This window comes from Geotrypetes seraphini, chromosome 11 (assembly GCF_902459505.1).
Source record: "Geotrypetes seraphini chromosome 11, aGeoSer1.1, whole genome shotgun sequence".
Classification (NCBI taxonomy): domain Eukaryota; kingdom Metazoa; phylum Chordata; class Amphibia; order Gymnophiona; family Dermophiidae; genus Geotrypetes; species Geotrypetes seraphini.
Genome location: NC_047094.1, coordinates 111,993,688 through 112,008,898, shown reverse-complemented (window position 1 = coordinate 112,008,898; position 15,211 = coordinate 111,993,688). Strand labels below are relative to the sequence as shown.

Below are 15,211 nucleotides of genomic sequence, written 5' to 3'. Positions count from 1 at the left end.
ATGGACAGAGGAGACCCCATAGACATCATATACCTAGATTTCCAAAAAGCCTTTGACAAGGTGCCTCACAAGCGTCTACTCCGGAAACTGAAGAACCATGGGGTGTACGGAGACGTACATAGATGGATCAGAAACTGGTTGGCGGGTAGGAAACAGAGGGTAAGGGTGAAGGGCCACTACTCGGACTGGAAGAGGGTCACGAGTGGTGTTCTGCAGGGCTCGGTGCTCGGGCCGCTACTATTTAATATATTCATAAACGATCTAGAGATAGGGACGACTTGTGAGATAATAAAATTTGCAGACGACACCAAACTATTTAGTGGAGCTCGGACTAAAGAGGACTGCCAACAATTGCAAAGGGACCTGAACAAACTAGGGGAATGGGCGATGAGATGGCAGATGAAGTTCAACGTTGAGAAATGTAAAGTACTGCATGTGGGAAACAGAAACCTGAGGTACAACTATACGATGGGAGGGATGTTATTGAATGAGAGTACCCAGGAAAGGGACTTGGGGATAATGGTGGACATGACAATGAAGCCGACGGCACAGTGCGCAGCGGCCGCTAAGAAAGCAAATAGAATGCTAGGTATAATCAAGAAGGGTATTACAACTAGGACGAAAGAAGTTATCCTGCCGTTGTATCGGGCGATGGTGCGCCCGCATCTAGTATACCGCGTCCAATATTGGTCGTCGTACCTTAAGAAGGATATGGCGTTACTCGAGAGGGTTCAGAGGAGAGCGACACGTCTGATAAAAGGGATGGAAAACCTTCCATATGCTGAGAGATTGGAGAAACTGGGTCTCTTTTCCCTGTAGAAGAGGAGACTTAGAGGGGATATGATAGAGACTTATAAGATCATGAAGGGCATAGAGAGAGTAGAGAAGGAAAGGTTCTTCAAACTGTCAAATAATAAAAGAACAAAAGGGCATTAGGAAAAGTTGAAAGGGGACAGATTCAAAACAAATGCTAGGAAGTTCTTCTTTACCCAACATGTGGTGGACACATGGAATGCGCTTCCAGAGAACGTAATTGGGCAGAGTACGGTACTGGGGTTTAAGAAAGGATTGGACAGTTTCCTGCTGGAAAAGGGGATAGAGGGGTATAAATAGAGGATTACTGCACAGGTCCTGGACCTGTTGGGCTGCCGCGTGAGCAGACTGCTGGGCACGATGGACCTCAGGTCTGACCCAGCAGAGGCATTGCTTATGTTCAAATAATTTTTTTTTTTTTTCCAATTATGAGCTTATTAAATCTCATAATTGAAGCCAAATATACTAGTTAAGTTAGGTGTCTAACTTAGGTGTCTATTTGGCACCTATCTTTAGGTGCCTTTTATAGAAATTCCCAAGTGTATAGACCTCGATGGAGACTGCCCCAACTTTGTTTTCAGCGGTCCCTTGTACATAAGGCAATCTTAAAACACTCCACCTACCTAACTTCCCTAGCTATTGTAACTGGAATCTTTCTAGATAATCAGGTTCAAACACAATATATTAACATCCAAATAGGTAATCAAACATTTGGCATGGAAACTTCAAGGAAAACGTAGCTCCTAAAGCTAAAACTCTAATTTAACACTGAAGAGATCATTTATGACTAGTCTGAGTAGCTCTAGAAACCATTGGGAAATATTTGTAGTTTCCCACCACAAAAAAAGGAAGTCTTTCTTTCTAAAGTAATTCGTCAAAATCATGACTTTATCTGCTTCTGAAGAAAGAGAGACTGAGAAAGTAGCATGCTCAGATATTTCATCTTAGGTAGTTTCTAAAAAGACTATTAAATTAGTCATAGCATCTGATGCTACCTGGCGAAGTTATGTTTCTCACTTTGGGACACACTTCCTATTCAAATTGAACCAAGAAACGCTCATGGGCTTGACCATGGGGCGTGTTAACTTGACTAAGCATGCCTAATGAGGAATAATGGCTAGGAGGAAGTGGGAAGGGATTAATGGTGAGTGGTAGCCGGGGAATAGGACGACTTGGGGAAGGTATGATTGGAGGGTAAAAGAGAAGGGAGAAGTTTGGAGTGGGGTGTGAGGATTTTGGTGGGATTTTTGTTGTAAGGGAAGAAAAGGGAGGAAGGGTGCTTGTGAGGCAAAGTAGCAGGAGAAACATCCAGTCCATCCTTCCCTGTACTGGGGGGTGTAGTAGAGTTGGGGGTTTGAGGGTGCTTTCTGTAGTCTCAGCTTTGGTGGAAATGAAAGGGGTGCGAGGTTGATGAGGGTCAGTAAATGGGAGAAAATTCAAATTTCTGACCAACTAATTTGATGGACTGCCCTGCTCTCAATCAGGTCAGCGAACCCACTATTTACAAAAGACAAACCTATCTTCTCCTCCCATCATCTACTGTGCAGAATTTTGCATACACTTTCATGTGCTTGGCACCTTGTCAATCATATCCAGAAGGCCAGACCGACATCTTTGATCAACCCATGGCTGGAAGTTTCACAGATTTAATCTAGTCTAACAACTCGGCTGTGTTTGCAGTCAGAATAATGTACTCCCTCGTCTGCTAACACATTGCTATCTCTAAGGACCATTAACTGCAATGGCAAAACCATTACAATATTCAACCGTCTGCACTTCTGAAAGCAGGAGATTACATCTTCCTTTACACCATGCCTCCAAAACGTTCCATGCCATCACCTGCTAATATACCGTATCATTATCTGGCCTTTTTCCTCTCATCATTTTGGCTCTTATGTGCCTTCAGTTTCATTATCCATGCTGGTAAAAATTGATAAACAAACATATTGAAGCATGTGCTTTATGGAAGACAAATGCCACTTGTCAATCTGAAAAATACTCTTTATAGTTTGAATATCTCATTTTGCACAGTCCTCGAGGGCCTCAATCCAGTCAGGTTTTCAGGATTTCCCCAATGAATATGTACGAGAACAATTTAAATGCACTGCCTCCATTGTATGCAAATAGATTTCATGCATATTCGTGGTTAAAAAAATCCTGAAAAACCGGCCTGACGAGGGCTGAGGTTGGACACCCCTGCTCTACACCAGGGTCCTCAAATCCAGTCCTTGAGGTCCACAATCCAGCCTAGTTTTCAGGATTTCCACAATGAATATGTACGAGCAGGGCTGCCATCAGGGCAGTACTACCAGTCCTGCATTCAGGGGCCCGGAGATGACAGGGGGCCCGGGCTTCCCCAGGATCGCAAGCATAGTCTCCTCTCCTTCTCCTTACCTGCCCTGCCGCAGCACACAGCCGAACGGAAGTCTTCCCGATGTCAGCGCTGACGTCGGAGGGAGGGCTTAAGCAAAGGACGCTGAAAGGACATGGGGAAGACAGAGGGGGAGAAGGACGCTGAAAGGACAGGGGCGAGAAGGACACTGAAAGCAAATGGGGAAGACAGAGGGGGAGAAGGATGCTGACAGGACATGGGGAAGATGGGGGGGGAAGGACGCTGAAAGGAAATGGGGAAGAGAGAGTGGGGAGAAGACACTGGCAGGGAAGAAGACAGAGATGCCAGACTATGGGGGGAGCAGAGGGAAGAAGATGGGTGCCAGACCAATTTGGGAGGGGGGAGAAAGGGAGAGGCACAGTAACAGAGCAAATGGAAGACGCAGAAAGAAGAGAGACAGTGGATGGAAGGAATTAAATGAGAACATGAGGAGAGCAGAAAACAGGCAACAAAGGTAGGAAAAAAAAAAATCTTTTTTTTTTGCTTCAGGATAAAGTAGTATATTAGTTGTGTTGATAAAAATTTATAAACATTAGAGGCTCTGGTAGAAACCCGTTTACAAAGTATGTATTCTTCCCAATTAATATTTCGAAATTAATAAAGTCTTTTTGCTTATTTTTAAATGGGTTTCTACCAGAGCCTTTAATTCAGTAGCATAATTAAATGAAATAACTATTTCTGTAGTTTATAGGGACGGGCGGGGATTCCTCGCAGGGACGGAGTGATTCCTCGCAGGGATGGGTGGGAGTCCTCATGGGGACGGGTGGGACTTCTGTCCCCACGCAATTTAAACATGCACCTTTCTTCCTCCATCCCATGCACCTTTCTTCCTCCATCCCATAACACACACAGTCTGGTGGTGATGATTATCAGATTGATTCATGAATATATAATGATGTTATGAATGTGCACCTCTTCCTTCCCATCCTCCTTAGCATGTCACATACAGCATGTTACATTACACAAAGTCTGTGTATTGTAACATGCTGTATGTGACATGCTGAGGAGGATGGGAAGGAAGAGGTGCACACTCATAACATCATTATATATTCATCCATAGCTGCATGTTAATGATGTGCTCATATGCACTTATTTATCATCATAACATATACATCATCATTAACATGCAGCTGTGGATGTGTAAGGACAGGCTGAGGAGGATGGATGGGAAGGAAGGAAGGTGCATATATCAACATATCGTACATTTTTAACATGCATGATGCAGCTATAGGCAAGCTGAGGAGGATGGGATCATACAGATGTGTATGTTCAGATAAGCGCTCAGATGTGTAGTTTTTTCTGATATATTTATTAAGCTTACAGTATTTATAAAAACACATTTAATACTTGTTACAAAAAATATTGTGCAATTGTGATCTACTTCTGGCCTACAAAGGTCAAAAGAAATCCTTAACTGAGATTTTACATTCAAAAGTGAATTATAGCTACTAGCACTATTATTTATTAGTTATTTATTATGCAGATGTTTGTTAGTTTGTTATTAGTTCAGTATTAGACATATGTTAGTTTAGAATAGATAGGTATAGATTAGTTTAGTTTAGGTTAGGGCCCTGCTGAAAGAGTCTACCTTGATGTGGTTGCAGGCTTACAAATCTTTTGGTCAAAGAGTGCAGCGACAGAGAAAAGTATGTGTGTATTCGGCCCATGGAAGAAGAGGGGGGGGGGAAGGGGTGCATGGGGGGCCCAATAGGATTGCTCAGTAAGGGGCCCAGAAATTTTTGATGGCGGCCCTGTGTACGAGATCCATTTTGCATTCACTGCTTCCATTGCACTCAAATAGATCTTGTACATATTCATTGTGGAAATCCTGTAGGATTTCCTTGAGGACTGGATTTGAGGACCCCTGCTCTATACCATAACCATGGCACTAAGTCTGTGGATCCACAGAATACAGCTTACTTTAAAATGTGTTAGGCTTGTATCCTAAGTCTGGCCGGCAGATATATTTATGTAGACAATTTGTATTCCGACATATACTTTCTATTTATTTAAGTATTTATATACCACTTATAGTCTAAGTGGGTTACATTCAGGTACTCAAGCATTTTTCCCTGTCAGTTCTGGTAGGCTCACACTCAATCCCCCATTGCCTCAGGTACATTAGATAAAGTTACTTGCCCAGGGTCACAAGGAGCAGTGTGGGATTTGAACCCACAACCTCAGGTTGCTGAGGCTACGGCTCTAAACACTGCACCATACACTTCCCTTTTGCATCCATTTGGATTATACACAGTATTGGATTGGTCTGTTTTCATTTAGACAGAGAGATACATTTTTATATATATACTCATTTTGGAGTTCCTGCTGATAAAACTAATGTGGGACTTTAAATTCGATCTTTTGAATTCATTACGTCATTAACTTCACTGCGCATGTGCCAGCGTTTAGGTTCTTATTATAAGCGCCATTTTGGCAATAGATGTTTATGATAGAATACATGGTGTGTTGCTGTTTAAAGTAAGTACGCTATATTTCTTTGATTTTAATGCCATAATATTGGGTACGCGTTGTTTAAAGTTAATTCTCTTTTCAGTTCTAGCCCGTTTGGAAAAACCTGAGGAAGCCGCAGTATAGCGGCGAAACGGATTCCTGTCGTGAGGGGCTATAGCGGCCAATTGGCTTGCTATTTAACATCACACTAAAGACTAAAGCCAAGAGATAAGTGCTTTTTTCTTTCTAAACAACTATTAATGCTGGTTGTAATCTTCAGAGTTGCTAAGGAAAGCAGAGAAATAGAAAACACTAATGAGCCTAACAATTTCTGATGCTAGCTGTAATTCCTTTAGCTCCTAAGTATAGTAAAAATATAAATCAGATGCTTAGTAAATTACTACAGTATTTATGATAAAGGTTTGAGAAAAATATAAATAAAAATTAATAAAAAGTTTTTGAGCAATAATTAAAATAAAAAATTTGACGAATTAAGTCTTTTTTAATATATGAAGGTTTTTTGAATCTATGAAAGACACCCACACCACAATTCCTTATATGGGTAATATCATTATGATCCATGGAGTGGCATCTCCGAGATTCTTTTCCTTCATTCAATTGACTTAATCTCTACTTTGATTAACCTTGTGTGGGCCTTAGGTATCTAGCCAACCGGAGTCTTAGGCCACTCTCGGGAAAGATCCCTAAGACTCTAATTGGTCTAGGTACTTAAGGTCCTTCCTATAGTAGGGCCCTTAGGTATTGGAGCCAATCGGGATCTTAGGCTCCTCCCCGGTTCATCCCAGAATGCACCAGGAAAGGGAAGACCTGCCATTTTAGAGTGGCAGGCCTACTGGCTGGAGGGTGTATGCATCTGTCTGGCCGGACTGTCTTCGGAAAGATACAGGGGGGGGGGGATGGTGAGGGGAGTGGTGGCAGGAGGGAGTGGGTATCTGTCCTGATGGGGTACTATAGGGGCAGAAGGGAGTGAGCATACCTCCTGCCCCACTGCTTTGGGAGGGGCTTGGGGGAGGAGGGAGTGGGCATCCCTCCTGCCAGGGGATTTCTTGGGGGGATGGTATCTGTGGTTCCAGCAGGAGGGAGTGGGCATCCCTCCTGCTAGGGAACTTCGCGGGGGGAGGGGGGAATCCCCTGTCACAGCCACTCAGCTGATCGTGGAAGGGGGATTTCCTTGCTGAGACCAGCATTCTATACAGAATTTCCCTTAAGTGTCTAGAAAGGTAAGAGGAGCATTTCTGCTGAGAAGACCTTGAAAACAAGAAGTAGGATCTTATATGTAATACAATGTGAGACAGGAAGCCAGTGAGCAGACATGAGTAATGGGGTGATGTGACTGAATTTACGACAACTGGTTTCAATTAAGTTGCATATGCAATGGGCAAGCACCCAAATATTGTGGGCACCATATACAGAATTCCCCCATAAATGCATGTGGTTTCACATACTGCTGGATACAGGGCGACAGTAATGTTAATGTTACATTAGTACTTGAACAGTTGAATCTCTTAACGTCTGCAACACCTCCCCAGATGCTCCAGTCACTGCTATTGAATTCACTCCCCTACGCTACTGATTATATGCCTTCTCTACTCCTTGCTCCCCCTCAAACTAAGCAGGGAACCTACTCGTTAGTACATAAGTTGACAAGGACAGGATGTCATGGATATAGTCAAATTTATAGGGGGGTGCAAAACCACTGGAAATCATCTATACCTAGACACAGTTAAGACTGTTTAGTATTGGGGGTGCTCAAGCACCCATAGCACTGGTTCCTATGTGGGTCTCCTATGTGGTAGACTTCTCCCTCCGTATTCGCGGTTTCGATTATTCACAGTTTTTAGCTTGCTGGCTCCTCCCCCCAAATTACGTCGGCTTGCATAGAGAAATTGCTGATTCCAAGTGTTTACAGAGAAAAATGGCCGATTCCCAGCACTTTCTTCACCATGTTTTGCCTCTCCTTCAGAAACAGGCCAGGTCTCCCACCATGTTATTCGCAGTTTCACCATATTCACGATGGTTTTTAATAGAAAACAGCGAACAACATTTGAAAAAGTTATTCAGTTTTTCTGTAGTTGCGGTTCTGTTAATCCCCTATCATAGCGAATACGGAGGGAGAAGTGTACTCGCAAAGGTACTTTTGTTTTCTACTACTGCTACTATTAATTATTTCTATAGCGATATCAGATGCACACAGCGCTGTACAGCGTCACAAAGACGACAAACCCTGCTCAAAAGAGCTTACAATCTAAACCGGCAAGACAAACAAACAGGATGTCATGGATACAGTCAAGGGGAACGGTTAATCAGCTGGCTGGGTTGGAGAGCAGAGGGGAGTACAGGACAATCAAGCCAATGTGACATCACCAATGAGGTTGGCTCTTATTGGTGGAATGAGGCATTATGACATCACAATCTCAGCTCTGCTTCCCAAAGACTGAAACTCTTCACATTACTATGAATTATTTCTATAGTGCTAACAGACACATGAAGCACTGCACAGAGTCATAAGGAAGAAGAAGACAGTCCCTGCTCGAAAGAGCTTACAATCTACACAGGCAAGACAGACAAACAGGATGTCTTGGATACAGTCAAGGGGAACGATTAATCAGCCGGCTGGGTTGGAGGGCAGAGGAGAGAGTACAGGACAATCAAGCCATTGTGACATCACTGATGAGGTTGGCTCTTATTGGTGGAATGAGGCATTATGACATCAGAGGAGTAGGGTTAAGGATTGAAAGCTATATCAAAAAGGTGGGTTTTCAGGCTCCTTTTTCTCATTAAACTGTTGTGTTATCTTAAATAAAATATGAAAAACTAAGGACTGGCTGTAAAATCAATACAAAATATATACACTGACCCTTTATGCCATAACTATGCGTGCAAATTTCTGGAACACCCCAACACACCCATGTGCATCCCATGGCCATACCCCTTTTTGAGTTACATGCCAAATGCTATGGGAGTTGGGTACGCTGCCTTATAAAAACTGTGAACAACCGGATGCGCGAGCAAATTCTAATGAGTGCCACTTAAGCTCAATAATTGGTTGTTAGCACGCAATTATTGAAAATTATGAGCTCGTTATTCAATGCGTGCGCACATTTGAAAAGCACACTTAAATCTGGGCACACAGATTTGAACACCTTATATACAACCCAGGGTTAGTAGTGCCGAGGCATACCCATTGAGAGGCACATAGCTCTAATCTACAAACGACACCTAAAACATGTTTATTGAAAGCTTCTATAACAGTACTAATGACTGGGGAGTCAAGTCAGAGCTGTTTACATGAGCCTCTGTAATGGTGTTACAATGCATGAGCTTCTGTAATGGTGTTACAATTCAGAGTTAGTGTTTTCTGAGATGGTTTTCAATCATCCTACGTTCATACACCTATAATAGTGTGGCGCTTAAGTGAGATTCTATGAAAGCTAGGCGCACTTTATAGAGTCACACTTAGTGGGACTTAAAGTGGACTTAGGTGTTGATGGCCGTCCTAACCTTAGATGCATCCTATTTACGCCAGAGTCTTCTTGGTCTAAATGAGTGCACCTAAGTTAGTCACCTAAGTTGGGCAGCTAAGCCCAAAACAGGTGCCTATGAGAAAAACACACCCACAATCTGCCTCCTAACCATGCCTACTTTCTGGTAGGTAGAGAATGACACGGTGAAAAAATTGGTCCCCGTCACCGCCCCGTCCCCGTCTCACCATCCTCTGCACCGCCCCGTCACCGCCATTCCCTTCACCGCCCCGTCACCGCCACTGCCACCCCATTCACCGCCCCGTCACCGTCACCGTTGCATACATAAAAGCCTCAAACGGGTACGATTTTATATACTTTTCTAATATCTCCCCTATGTATCTGCCATTGCTCCCCCCTGTGTCCATATACCATCCCCATGGCATGTCCCCTTTATGTCTCTGTCCCTATGCCCCATGCACATAATTTTCCCTCTTTCTGTTACCTTCCTGTGTCCAGATTTCCCCTATCTTCCTCTTCCATACCAGTGTGTCTCTTCTTTTCAACCCCATCTAGCTTTTTTCCCTCTTTCTTCCCCCCCCCCCCTGCTTCTAGCATCTGGCTCACCTGCCTGTCCTTCCCTTTCTTTCCTGCTGTGGGTTTTTCTTTCCGTTTTCATCACCTTGGCCCAGAATCCTTTTCCCTTTCACTCCCTCCTTACAGTCTGAGCCGGGAACACGGGTGATCGCACGGTCCTCGCAGCCCCCACCCGCCTGCCCAATCGATCCTAGTGTTTAGCCAGCTCTCTCCCTTCTCCTCACCTTAATTTGCAGGCTTTCTTTTTCAGCGACCTGCACGCTTTCCCAAAGAGCCGCACACGCGCGGCTGCTCAGTGTTCAATCTTCTGCTCTGCTGCAACTTCCTGTTTCCGGTTGCGTCAGAGCAGAAGATCGAAACTGAGCAGCAGCGGCTCTTTGATAGCGTGCGGGTCGCCGAAAAAGAAAATCTACAAACTAAGGTGAGGAGAAGGGAGAGAGCTGGCTAAACACTAGAATCGATTGGGCAGGCGGGTGTGAGCTGCGGGGACCGCGCGATCCTTCATGCCTCACTGCGGGGACAAGACCCATTCACCGCCCCGCGGGCGGTGAATGGCCTTGTCCCCGTCACCGCAGCGACTGCTAGTTTTCTTCCCCGTTTTCGGCGGTGACCCGCGGCTAAAATGCGGTGGCCACGGGTAAACCGCCACCGTGTCATTCTCTACTGGTAGGCACCTAGAACTAAGTGACTACCTCAAAGTGGTAGGTACCTACCATTCTATTACGTGCAATTTACATCAATCAGAAAGTGCTAGTTGTTAATTACAAGTGCTGATTATGCCTTTAATTACTTAACTTAGGCATCTAGATTGGGTATGCGTGCCGACCTAGGCATCTAACTTTTTTGACAAGGCATGAGGAGTTTTCCGCAATTATGATGTTGTTCAGACTGGCTATTGGTTTAATTCCTGGGATGTAACTGTGTATTATTAGATATTTTTATATTTTAAAGACTTTAGATGTTTTTATTGTAAGCCACCTAGGTTTTAAGCTTCTCTTCTTTGTAAACCACCTAGAAGTCAATTGATTGTTGGCGGTATAGAAGAATAAAATTATTATTATTTTAGGCAGATACTAAATATTTTAATTAATTAAAATAAATAAAAAACAGAATTGAATCAGGGCCTATCCCCGTCAGCGGCACTTATGCAAAAAATGGTGCTGCTCTCCTGATAATTGCTTTTGGAATATTGACCAGAAAATGTTTCATTTAGCCAATTTTTTTAAAGATACAACAGTTTTCCTAAGCTATCTGAAATGTGCCAAGGATCTAAACTATAATAAAATCTTGCCTTCAGATGTTAGAGATCAAAGTTCCTTTGGGTCAAATATACCCCTAAATGTCTGTAAACCCAATTCTGCCGTTAGTAAACACATAAATTCTCACTGAATTACGGCATTATAAACCAGACAGCGTTAGACCGATTCCAGATGTGGGCTTTGTGCATCTCATTCAGCCAAGCCCCGGGGGAGCTTTTTAAAAAGTCCACAAACATGACTTGCGACGCTGTTCCGTAGTGCAGAATTTGCCGAGTTCAAAGACCGCGTCTCACCAGCGTGCTTATAAAACAGCTGTGCTCTGTTTGCACATCATTTCAAGACAGTTTTATTTATTCGTCCAGCTGTCCTAAGAATTAAAAGGATTTAGGACATCTAAAGGTTAATATAAATGGAAGATTTTTTTTATTCTGCAGAGCTCTCCTGTAATCTAGGGATCAGCTGCTATTCTCCATCAATCGCCACACTATAGTCCTTCAGTATATTGCTTCGGGTGAACATTGAGAGGCCCCTGTAGCTCATTTTGATTACTTTAGTGAGGTCTTTATGAGTGGATTGTACTGCAGTTTTAAGAGGGTGATAAAAATTACTTTTATCACCAAAAGAAACCCCTCCAAAATGGTAAAATCTATATAAATGAGGTTAAAATCTATACAAAATCGGTGGTTTTCTATCCAGTCATCAGGATACACCCAGCCGGTCAGGTTTTCAGGATATCTACAATGAATATGCATGAGGTAAATTTGCATGCAATGAAGGTGGGGCTGACAGTTATCAAAAATGGAGGCACTCATGTGGCGGTATACAACTAGTCTTCAAGGCATTGGAACGTGATAGCAAGTAAAATTGCAACCGCTCTTTTGTTGATGCTAAGAATATGACTTTTGCGACACCCTGTATATGACCTATCTGGTCTGCCAGCTACCCCTGCCTAGACTATTTCAGGTAAGGATATCTCCCCAGCTGTTAAGATATGCAAGCTTGACTCAGTTCCAAGAATCCGTTGTGACACCACCATCATCCTATGTATTATTCATTGTAGAAGTCACGATTTACTGGGGCTATTTTCTGGGTAGAATTTGAATTACTATCAATTACTTCACATAGAACTAGAATGCAAACATATAGTCTCTTAAATTACACATAATTGTAATTTACTATGTTAACTATTATTTTAATAGTAGGCCAGTTGGCGTTTTCTTGAAAAGAAGCGTACGTAATCAAATGCAAGTGAACAACCTAATTTTATCGGACCAATATAAATAAAATGTTTTGTATTTATTGGGATTTATTAACTGCCCTTATGAAGAGATTCACCCAAGGTGGTGTACAGCCAGTATATAGTAAAACCTAAAACTTACAATTTTGTTAACAGCAAAACAGCAGTAAAAAGACCAAATATAAACAAATACAATGAATGAAGTAGAGTTAAAATCAGTAAACTAAATCTTAATAATGAAACAGTTTCAAAAATATCAGCACAAATTCAAATAGCTGAGATATAATACAATGTCAGCATAATACTTATGAAATACCTAATAAGCACACATCCGAACATTCAAACAACAGATATGCCGCTAATGTTTTTCTGAAAAGCGCAAGCGAAAGATTGACCCTTGGTGCTCCACAGAATCAAGACTAACGAAAACAAAAACACCGTGAAGAAGGTGATGTTCAAGATGCAGGCTTTATTGAAAGTACAGTCAAATAATCCACATGACAAGATACCTAGGACTAGGTGATGATGGTCTGGAGGCTGAATTTTAAAGGTGCGATTAATATTTTTATGGGGGTGGGGGTGGGTCGGTGATCACTGGAGTAGTGTGTGGGGGTCTATTTTATGTGTTTTCAGTGCTTATCTGGTGAGTTTAGGTGGGTGTTTGTGACTTAGACTATGTTTTACCTGGTCTAAGTCACAATGTCCAAGTTCCGTCGATCGTGGGCTTTACACTTCCCCCTCCCAATTCGCAGTTTCCGCACTCACGATTTCACATAATCGCAATTTTTTTTTGGGGGGAGGGGGAAAAAACACCCATATTTTTGCCTTCCCCCCGGCATCCCAGCCTTACCTGGTGGTCTAGCGGGCTTTCGGGGCAGGAGCGATCTTCCTAAGTTCCTGCCCCGTGCAGATCGCCAATAGGAAATGGCTGTGGGGAGTTCCCGAGACTACGACAAGTACTCCCCACAGCCATTTCCTATTGGCGATCTGCACGGGGCAGGAGCGTAGAAGATCGCTCCTGCCCTGAAAGCCCGCTAGACCACCAGGTAAGGCCAGGATGCCGGGGGAAGGCGGAAGGGAGGCGGGGGTGGGTCAGAGCCGGATATTAACGGTTTTTCGCCATTCGCGGTCCGGTTCTGCCCCTATCCCCCGCGAATAACGAGAGAGATGTGTATAACTTTCGGTTATATATGCTGTACGACTAAGTCTAAGCCGGCCCATATCCTGCCCAACTCCCGCCCTCGACACTCCTCCCGAAATGCCCCGTTTAGCTTTGGTCATTCAGCGGCACTATGAAGGCCTAGGTCGTTTAGAAGTACGTCCAAAACCCGTTTTTATTATCGGCACTTGGACATATTTGGGAAATGTTCGTCCAAGTGCCGACTTAGGCCGGTTATTGGATTTTTTTCTCTTTCGATTATGAGCCCCATAAGATATAAAAATTCTCCTGCATTTAATGTTTTAAAAGTCAACAAAGAGTTTTATAAGTAATTCAAACGGCATTTTCCACTTAAGTTATGCACCGGTAGCGTGTCTACTGGAGCCTTACTTAAGGTGTCGTTCATAGAATCTGGGCCAGTTTTGGTGCAGATTGAGTGTATAGTCAATCACCCTCTGTTAAGTCTGCCGTTTAAGCAAATATTGATTATGTGCAAGAAATCCAATTCCTAGGTAGGTCCAACCACAAGATTAAGCAAAGCTGTTTAGTCAAAATGTCAAAACATCATAAAACTGAAATTTACAAGCTTCAATCGATTTTAATTTGCTTTGTTTTAATATATGAACAACAAATATCCCCACTAACCTCAGGAGCTTAGGGGCTTACGCAGTCGTTTCGCCAGTGCCGACGTATGCCCTGAACAATTCCGACCAGGGATGTGTGCATTGAAAAATTATAAGCACAGAACAAAGGTGGAATTGTCCCAAACAGAATGGTGCACAAAAAAGTGTCTTTCAACTCATCTGATAAATCCAAATGCCTTTATTCATCCATGTCCCTCTTTCTTTTTTTCAAAGCGTCTTTTTTAGGTTTTTCTTTTCGCTTGGCATTTCTGTTTTTTTAGGTAGACACTGCCTTTGCGGACCCTGTTTTATCTGTTATTTGGCTCCCTTGGTGCCTTTGTTTGATTCGTTTTTCTTTTCCCTGTGTCTTTTTATACTGTTCCCCTTTATAGTTTTCAAGTTTGCTTTAGGTTCTATATCAGCCTTGGTTTTGTTTCATCCTGCATCAGTTTTCTTAGTATTTCCTGCTTTGTATATGATTTGTCTTGTTCAGGGTTCTCTCCAGGCTCCATTTAGCAGCCAGCACGGCTCTTTTAGTATTTAGTTTTGTTCCCTTCCCCCTTCCCTCCTTTTTTTTTTGGTGATTTTGCTTCCTTGGCACTTGATTTTTGTTTTTATGGCTCTCAATCCTTTTTATTCCTTTTTCTTTGTTTAGAAGCAACATTTAGTGAGGTTGTGCACCTTTTTACGAAGCTGAAGACTCATAAGGTATGCTCTTTTTTATTTGGTAACTCTGGAGTACTTTATAGATTTTTACCTCACAAGGTGTTTTTGGTTTTTAAGTTCATTAGTTTTATCAAATGGCCCAATGCTTCTATTTATATCATCAATTTTGGTGTGTATTCATTTATTATCAATCTCTAATGCCCCTAATTCTTTTTATATTTGTTTTTATATTTGTTTTAACTGTTCTTATCATTGATAAAAGCTTTATTAGGGATATAGATATTTGTTTTCTCAGGGACAAAGATATTTTATCATATCTTTTAGTTACAACTATCCAGGTGCACATAAATATGTTTGCTTATCTATAATAAACATAATACTTAGCAGTAGTATATGATATATCTATTGGGCATTCATTTCATTCATTTATCAATTTTTAATGTTTTAATATTTGGTTTTAGTCATGGATTGCTTTATGAATTGTTTATAATTATGCATTGATTTAATATTTGACGTCAGCAGCAAGATGAGA

The 15,211-nt window shown here is 42.4% G+C and overlaps 1 protein-coding gene across 2 annotated transcripts in view; it reads right to left on the bottom strand.

Moving 5' to 3' along the window:
* The window catches only part of SULF2 (sulfatase 2), a 277,195-nt gene that overhangs the window by 156,656 nt on the left and 105,328 nt on the right, over positions 1 to 15,211 (bottom strand). The gene's annotated exons all lie outside the window — the stretch shown is intronic.